The 9,636-nt window shown below is 34.5% G+C and overlaps 1 pseudogene; it reads right to left on the bottom strand.

Moving 5' to 3' along the window:
- Window positions 1-2,231: 2,231 nt before the first annotated feature.
- On the bottom strand, window positions 2,232-4,582 carry LOC126594189 (NADPH-dependent aldo-keto reductase, chloroplastic-like; annotated as a pseudogene).
- Between the last annotated feature and the right edge of the window lie 5,054 nt (window positions 4,583-9,636).

Below are 9,636 nucleotides of genomic sequence, written 5' to 3'. Positions count from 1 at the left end.
TGGAATTTATTTTTTGTTAATCTCCTTTGCTATTAATCTATTGGATTCAAATCTTGTGTTTTTGGTGTATTTTTACTTTCTAGATGGTTAGTCTGAAGTTTTTGATGAGTCCATATTATGCCGTACCCTATTCTTAGTTATAGTTTATTGGTTATTTTGGTAGAATTTTGATACTTTGTCATGTATTTTCAATATAGGACATTCAACTTTCTCTGGAGCAAAACATGAAGAAACAAATGAATTTTGGAGTGATTCAAATTGAAGGACGTTAGGGTTTAGGGTTCGAGGCCTTCTACAATTATGTTCGGGACATCTCAAGCTTTAATTCAAGTCATTTTGGGCCTGTTTTGGAGCCCTGAAGATCCAAAAACGTGGGATCCTTTGTGGCTAGGTAGATTTCCCAAAGTTAGAATAAGAATGTATTTCCTAGTTATATTATTCTATTGTGTTTCCTAGTTTTTAGAAGACCTTTTAGGGTTTTATTTTGTAGTAGTATAAATAAAGATATTTAGCCATTAGGGTTGGGAGAGAAAGAGAGGAGAGAATGCGCACACTATTTTGGATTGACGATTCAAGTTTATTTTCAAAGTGTTTTCTTTCCATGTTCTTAATAATATTTTGTTTTATGATTGTTGGTAGCTAGTTTCTTTTGCTAGGGCGAGGCCACGAGTCTTAGCAAGAATATGTAGTTTGTTTTCAATTTACTTATGATATTATGTATGCATGTTTTGAATTATTAATTACCGTTTTAAACTATCGAAGTGTCTTAGTGATTTGCGACCATTAAGATATTTAAAAAAGTAATTTGATGCAATTTTGGTCAGAAAGTTCCCTGAAATTGATGTTGGTTTCTTGTGGTTAATAATTGTAATTTCACTTAAGCTGAACACCACGTCTTAAGGGTTGCATGGTTTTTCAAAGGGTTTTCATAAAACTTAATGAGTCTTTCATGTTCATATTTTCAAAGGGTTTTCATAAAACTTAATGAGTCTTTCATATTCATATTTGATCTGAACGTTTGAACGGATTGCATGTTAGATATACGTTCTATGTTGGAGGTTCCAAGTAGGATATATATTAGGAAAATCTAACCTTCAAAATATGCATGGGTAGTTCATAAGTAATTGGAAGAATTACGTAGGATTGTTAAGGTGATGACTGAACCCTAGTGTTTTTACAAATAGTGTCTCCTTAAATTGATTTTCTTTAAATTGGTTTCTAGTTTATTTATTTAATTTTTTTTTAATTTAAATTCGTTTTTATCATTTTATGTTCTAAAATCAACATTTTCCAAAGTTTGTTTTAAATAATTAATTAAGAGTTGGTTTTAAACACAAATTATTTATTCAATCCCTGTGGAAAACGACCTTACTTGAGCTGCTATACTAAGACAACCTTATACTCTTGCAAGTATTTTTAAATATTTTATCCCTACTTTTGATAACGGTAAAATCCCTATCAATTTTGCTTGGCTAAAAGTGTGTTTGGCAAACAGAAAACACTTTTTATTATGTTTGGCAAAATACTTTCAATGTTTTTAGGGCATAGAAAAACTTTCTAGAAAAAAAAAACTTCAAAGTGCTATACCGGAAGGCACTTGGATTTCTAATAAAAACAATTCGTTTTATATTAGAAACACTAGTTCTTACATATGTGCTTTCTACGTAAGCAAATCTATAAAGAGTTTATGACATTTCTAAATTTTCCAATGCGGTGTATATAATTTTTACTTTTAACTTTATATAGTTAAACGGCTCACATGATTTTACAGTTCATTGGTTTCTATGGATCCTCATTCTCTTTCAACATTTGAGATGTCAACTCTCTTGAATTTCTTGGAAGTACTTTTAAAATGACTAAAAACACTTTTAAAATAACTAAAAACGCTTTTAATGAAAATATTTTTGAGTTCTAAAAGCATTTCAAATGATTTGCAAGAAGCATTTAAGTACTTTTCCAGGATTCACTTTTATTTTTACCAGAATTCACCAAAAAGCATTAGATTGGTTCCGTAAACATTTTCACAAAAAACGCTTTCAGTCATTTTAAAAACAGTTCTAAATGAGCTCATAATTGAATGCCAATATTTGGACAAACTGTTTGTGAAATGCCTCATAAACCATGCACAACCTTATTGCCTCAAACTTGGTATTTCTGGCTTCGTAGAAGGTGAAATTTTGCAGATGCCATTACATCAAATGGTAACTGATATCAATAATTCATGACAGAAGAATCCGAAAAGGTTTGATATTTCAATTATTCTGAAGAATCTTTATTAGAACAATGCTTAACACAAGTACCAGAGCTTATGAATTCACCCTTTTGAAAATCAAACTACAACCAAACAGGCTAGGACATTAAAGCCTATAAAAAAAGCCGAATGTTTCTAACATCCGCCCATCCAGGCTATGCTCCTCACAATTCGCCGTCCCAGAGTTCCTCGATGGTCTTGTAGGCACCGTGCGTGTCGTTGACGAATCCAGTACCTTTAAGTAGCCTCTCCTGCAAGGAATTACAGGGAAACTTTAGCAAAGTTGAATCACAAGAAGCTTATAATAGGCCTAAACCCATTGGACATGTACAACGACACAGATAAATTATACTAGCAGATGCTACTAAACCGAATCTTTTTAAACAGAAATTTCATTCATCATTCAGGCATGATATACACCAAGAAGAAGAAAAGACGGGTTGAATTTGGCAGAGTACTTGCCTGCTTTACTTCAGCGAAGTTTGCAAACAAGTCTTCAGGTATAGACCAGTCAAAAACATCAAAGTTTTCCTTGATCCTTTCCTCCTTTGTGCTCTTAGGCAGAACACTGTGGCTTGACTGTAATCCCCACCGGATAGCCACTTGAGCAGGAGTCTTTCCCAGCTTCTCTGCTACCGACAATAGGATTGGATTCTTAAGGACATCACCCTTAAGGCTACTTGTGCCTGGGGATCCCAGTGGTGAATATCCCTGATATAAGAAATTCATTACAAAATTATACCAGCAAGCAGCAGCGTGTGACTTTTGAAATCAACATTTTACTGTATTGATGAATACTCACACTTAAGTGGACTCCCTTGGATTTACAGAATTCATGTAGCTTCTGCTGCTGCCATTGAGGGTGGCTTTCCACTTGATTAACAGCAGGAGGGATGCGCGCCACCGCTAACAGGTCTCCTAGCTTTTTGGTAGAAAAATTGCTAACCCCAATAGCCCTGGCCTTGCCAGAATCATATGCTGCCTCCAGTGCTTTCCAAGTACTGGGAATGTAGGTTGTTCAAGGTTTTCAGGCTTAAAACCAACTGAACCACTCTTCATCTTGACCGGCCAGTGGATCTACAATAATTTTATGCACATTCAGTGACAAATACACAACGATTTTACCAATTTATATGAAGCTAGTGAGACCTGCAAGCTTGTTGTTTGTGGTTTTTAGCATTGTGTCCTTATTCCCAGATACAACAAAGTCCAAAACTAACTAAAGCATAAACCAATGTTAATTTTATTTCCGAAGAAATCATTCTATTCATGTATTTAATAAATGTCGTTTTGTCAAAGATTTTAACATATTGTGTGCTGGTATGTCGAACTCTCATCTGAATGTATGATCCAAATTCGAAACTCATACACTAGCAAACCAAGATATCAGATTGTTTGACAAAAGATTATCCTCTGTATGTATCATGTATGCATGTATATACGTATGTACGTATTAAGAAAGAGTATTTTAATGTGGCTAACATACCAGATATAGATCGAGATAATCGAGTTGCAAGTCCTGCAGGGTACTATCTAGTGCCTTTGGCACATCTTCTGGTGCATGATTACTACACCTGCACAGTGCAGACAAATGTAACTTCAAATTCAACCTTTCCAATCAGATAGGAAAGACTCGAGAGTCAAGAATTCAATAGGAAAACGCACATAAACAAAACCCGCTACAAACTTTTTCTCAAAAACAAAACAGGGACAGTAAACTGACAATAAGTTGTATATAAAGTTACAAATCTAGTGTTTGAATTAAAAGTTCGTAACCAGTTTCATTCGTGTATGTTTCCGGAGTTATTAACATATTTGAAACAGACCAGAGTTTTGAAGTGATCCACAAGTCCTCCCGCTTCACTACACCATCATCGTAAAGCTTCTTCAGAGCAAACCCAATCTACAAAATCCACAAATTATGATTGGTCACTGTTTCATTGTCACACCAATTAATTCTCTAAACCAGATTAATTAAGCTGATAAATGTTAAACCCCAAATAATAAAAAAATACCTCCTTTTCATTTCCATAAGCTTGAGCACAATCAATATGCCTATATCCGATCTACATTAAAACGAACGTGCAATTAAAATCAAAACTGAACTTTTTTTTTTTGTAATTGGAATTCAAAATTAAGCCAACGGAAAAGACCTTAATGGCGGCGGTGACGGCGGCAGCGACGACGCCAGGCTCGGCCTGCCAAGTTCCCAGTCCGACTGACGGAATCTTGGCCCCAGTGCTGAGCTCAAAAAACCGAATTGCTTTCGCCATTTTTCGCTTTTTGTGTTTTGTTTGCAGAAAACTTCTCACTTGCTACAATTGTAATTGGCTCAGTTCGTATATATAGCGGGAGGAAAACGGCTAAAGGGCACATGAATCACGTCAGTTTACACACGTCGCATAAAAGGCCAACATTTAAAGCGGAAGAATGCATTGTTTGACCAAAGCATAAACGGAAAACGTCGCGTATTTCTAAGTTTTCTTTTCAGTTTTCACATACAATGTATTATTGAAAATGGAAATGGAAACTAATAATATTTTTTGACTGGAAACTTTATTATTTATTATTTTTATTATTTTTTTTTAATTTTATACTCTCAGCAAATTAGTAGTGTAATGTATTTCCACATAACTATTATGGAATTTATTAATTATGAAATTTAAAACTTTCCATTTTGTGGGATATGGTTTTATTTTATTTTATTTTTTATTTTCTTTCTTTCTTTCTTTCAAAAGAATGAAATTTTATTATATTCGAATGGAAATGTTTACATTTGAAGCCAAGTATTAAACAGCCGTACGTCGTGGCTCAAAACCATCCCAATTATGAAAGACCCCTTCCCAGGCAACAAACGAAGCCATTAGATGCTTTGCCTTGTTGCAAACACGAGAAGCAAAGACAAATTCTACTGACCTCAACGGTTATTTCAAACGTTGAACATCAAAGAGGATGCTTTCAACCACAACATCAAATTGAGTTTTTCCGTTAAGCAAATGCATATTTCGTGGAAATTTAAAACTTTCCATTTTATGGGAATATGGTTTAAAATGCACATTTTGTACATATTCAATATGGTTTAAACTTTTCATTTTATGGAAATTAAAACAAAAAAGTGTCTACCTCTTCGAATATATATAGCACCCACAACGAGTTACGACTTACAAATCTTCTAATATATACTAGCATATGGGGTGTGAGAAAATTAAATAGAAGGAGAGAGGAAGAGAGTGACAGAGAACGTGGGAGTGAGAATTTTTTTTATTTTAATTAGAGATATGTTAGGATTATATGTAGGTGAGGTTTTGAAAAAAAAAACAAAATTTGGTTGTGTGAAATTACATTTATGCCCCATATTTCTTATTCATGTTCTGTTTTAATTAGAGGGTTAAACTGGTAATTTCATAAGGTTTTGGTTGACAATGCGCACCCCCTCCTCTTAAGTGTAAATAATATTGTTTGTTAGAAGAAAAAAAATCATAATAATAAGAATAATAAAAATGCTTAAATTGCTGATACAGACAAAAGTTGAAAGACTTTAATCAAAATTAAAAAATCAATAATATTTCAATCAATAAACATTGGTTGTTAGTACCGCGTCCTAATTTTTTCAACTTTTAATTTCGTACTCGACGTTACTTGTAGTTGGAATGAGGTACACTTCCAAATTCGGGGGATAAAATGAAATTCTCGCTATAAGTTGGGTGTTTTTTTTTTTTTGTTATATTTACAACCAAAATTAGGGGATGAAGTATTCAAACTCTTACCATCGTGTATAAAAGTAATTGCTGTTAATCAACTGAACTATAAATCATTTGCACAATTAAGATACTTTTGGTGTGTCAACAAGATTGTAGAATTACTAATAAATGTGGCTTGGACATGTGAATCGAAGACGTAGAGATTTTACGTTTAGAATATGCGATTATGAGACAGAAGATAAGGGTGAATAGAGTAGATGAAAACATTAGAAGACTTCAAAAGAGACTCAAAAAAAAAAAAAAAAAAAAACATGAAGTATGTAGAGCTGATAAAAAACTTGGTGCAAAACCAAACGAATTGACGTTCTAACATTTATACATCCGACGCCAAACTCGGCCAACACGTGCCCAGTCCGACCCACGGAATCTCGGTACCAGTGTTGAGCTCAAAAATACGAATTGCTTTCGCATTTTTCGCTTTTTGTGTTTTGTTTGCAGAAAGCTTCACCCCTGGTGCGATTTTAAATGGCTCAGTTGTTATATATAGGGGGAGGAAGACGGCAAAAGGGCAGATGAATCACGTCGGTTTCCACACGCATTGTTTGACCAAATACTAAACGGAAAACGTTGCCTTTATGTAAGTTTTCTTTTCAGTTTTCACATGCAAGGTATTATTGAAATGGAAATGGAACGTCATACTGACGGTGACCGACCATTGACTTATTTTACGTACGTTACTCTTAAATTGTATTTACTCTTCATGTTCGGCAGGAATTGTGGTTGTATACCTTAATCTCAAAGGGATCGTTTAGAAGAATTTTTAAATTTACATAGAACGTTTTTATTGAAATTAATTTTGAGTTTCGAAAATATTTTAAATGCTTTTTGAAAGAAATATCATATATGTGCTTCTTGCAAGAAGCATTTAAAATGTTTTTCCAGGATCCACTTTAATTTTTACTAAGAATTAGTTTAGGAAATTTTCAACAAAAGCATTTTTAATCATTTAAAATCACTTTCAAACGAACCCTAACTTTTAAATGAGACTTTGGATGTGATCCTTATTCAACTACGACATAGTGGTATATTCTACAATGGAAGGAAAAAAGAACAACGTATGTGCATGTTCAACCACGGCACATGATTAGTAAGCAAATACAACAAGCAAACACCAAAAAATTTACTATTATTAGGGGGAGGGAAGAGTTTGAAACTATTACAAAATTTAGGGAAGGGAGAGCAGTGGCGAAGCCAGGAATTTTTGGCAGGAGGGACGAAATTTAAAAGCATAAAAGGTTTATAAAAAATATAGACAACCAAATCTTTATACATAATATACAATATTAATATCGTTCATAACTACCTGGAATACTCGAAGGAGGATTTGGAGTAACCGAAATATTCAAAGAAAGACTATCCGGAAATATTTGAAGAAGGACTATCCGTTGTACCCGGAATACTTGAAGGAGGATTTAAATGTTTTATATAAAAAATAGATAAGTATACCTAGTCCACATTGAAACATAAACGATCAACGACAACTTTTTATTCTTAATCTTAATATAAAGTTTATAAACAACAATTTGATTCAAACCTTTTTTACCCTTTTTAGCAAGATCACTAATCCCTTACAATTGAGAAAAAGTCACTTCTTAAACGCATTGAAGGAATATAAATATCAAGTTAATCTTAAAATGTATGGGTATGTGAAGGCTGAAGAAGAGATCGGAGAAGAGATGGTGGCCTTCGGTTGGGTGGGGTGGGAATATTAGGGAACGGGGATTGGGGACTAAGAAGTTAATTTGGGTGGGGTGGAATTGTTTGAAAGTCGAACCCTTTTTGTTTTAATAAAAAATGGTGAGGCTCTCAGCCTCCCACGTGACCTAGGATGGTGTTCTCAAACAATACATTAATACTCACCGTTTTACTTAATGCTCCACGTGACGTCGTGACCTAGGGTGCCGTTTAAAAAGTAAATAGTCTTCTTCTTCTCTTCTGGCTTGGCGGAAAGCCATAATATTTGTGCAGTCGCTGCTCTTCCCCTCCACCACTGCCCAAACTTGGGTGGTCCTTGGAAGTCCTCACAGCCAATTATCTGAGCTTCCGGGTGGTCTCGGGACCACCCAGGTCCCTTAATAGATCTGCCCCTGGTGCTCCTGGCCTTATTTTCCAACGAGAGGAGGGGCGGACCCAGAAATCTAGTCCTGTTTTCCGGCGAGGGGAGTGGCGGCCGCCACTCCTCGCCTTCACGTGGCTTCGCCACTAAGGGAGAGTTTGACCTCGGAATGTATGAGTAGAAATCCAACACACTATCCACTAAGACATTTGACCACATGCAAGCAAATGATATCATACCATTTGAATATGTACAATCTATTTACAGCAAGAAGAGTGGAGAAAAAATGTCTACCTCTTCGAAAACGGGTTAGGAATCGTCTAATATATATCATTCAAACAAATTAAAATACTTAAATATAAAAAATTAACAAAAAGAATAGTTAGAAAAGCAAACACCAGACATTGTTCATGGAGGGAGATAATTGCCTAAAAAGAATATTACAATCAATAAACACTGTTTATTAGGAACCGCACCTTAAATTTTCCAACTTTTAATTTCATACTCAACATTACTGGTAGTTTGAATGAGGTACACTTCCAAACTCGGGGATAAAATGAAATTCTCGCTATAAAGTTGGGTACTTTTTGTTTTATTCACAACCAAAATTAGGGGACGAGGTATTAAAAAAAAAAAAAAAATTAGGGTACGAGTTATTCAAACTCTTATAATCATGTGAAAAAATAATTGTTATTAATCAACCGAGTTACAAATTATTTGCAAAATTAAGAAATTTTTTGGGTGTGTCACAACATTGTAGTATTACTAATTAAGGTGGTTTGGACATGTGAAGTTGTGAACTGAAGATCTATAGATACTCCAGTTAGAAGATGCTATTTTGAGACAGAGACTCAAAGCAAATAGGATAGTGGAATACATAAGAAGACTTGGAAATAGATTCTAAAAAAATATATGGAGTATTTAGAGTTAACAGAAGACTTGAAGCAAAACCGAAGGCAGTGTTGTTCTAACATTCATACAACCGATACCACTAAGTGAAATAAGGTTGTGTTGTTGTTGTTTTAAGTTATATAAAGATATTCCACTTAGAGATATGGGGATTTGTGTTAAGTTGCACTGTGAGTGATTATTTTACTTGTGTCATAACACAATAGCACTCTGGCCCATAATATATCAACCCACCTATCAATATTCTATAAGTTAATTAAGGATACATCAAATTCATGAGCATCAACGCCCACTAATATTATACACAATAATTATTAATACTACGTATGTAACAGTTTGATCCTGATGTTAATGAACTTCACCTTAAACGGGAAAAGAGTGGGGGAAAAAAAGTTGTTGAATGTGATATTTTGTGGCCGGCCATGTAGGACTTAGGAGCTTGTTTTGAAGTTATGCAATTGGCTCTTGTGTTAGTGTAGTTGGTGAACTATTTTGAATAGAGGAAGGAATCCAACTAATCGGTTCACTTTTGCAGTTCCAAGTGAGCACGACAAAGACAAAGATCCAATGGAAACCGCCATTCTCTCTATTTCAGCTCGTTTGTCATTGTCATGTCTCCAATGATTTTGACCAATATACGTTACCAATTTGTTTTCCTC

The sequence above is a fragment of the Malus sylvestris genome, chromosome 12, assembly GCF_916048215.2.
Source record: "Malus sylvestris chromosome 12, drMalSylv7.2, whole genome shotgun sequence".
NCBI classification, from domain to species: Eukaryota; Viridiplantae; Streptophyta; class Magnoliopsida; order Rosales; family Rosaceae; genus Malus; species Malus sylvestris.
Note: the sequence above shows the minus strand (reverse complement) of the source record. Positions and strands in the feature narration are given on the sequence as shown.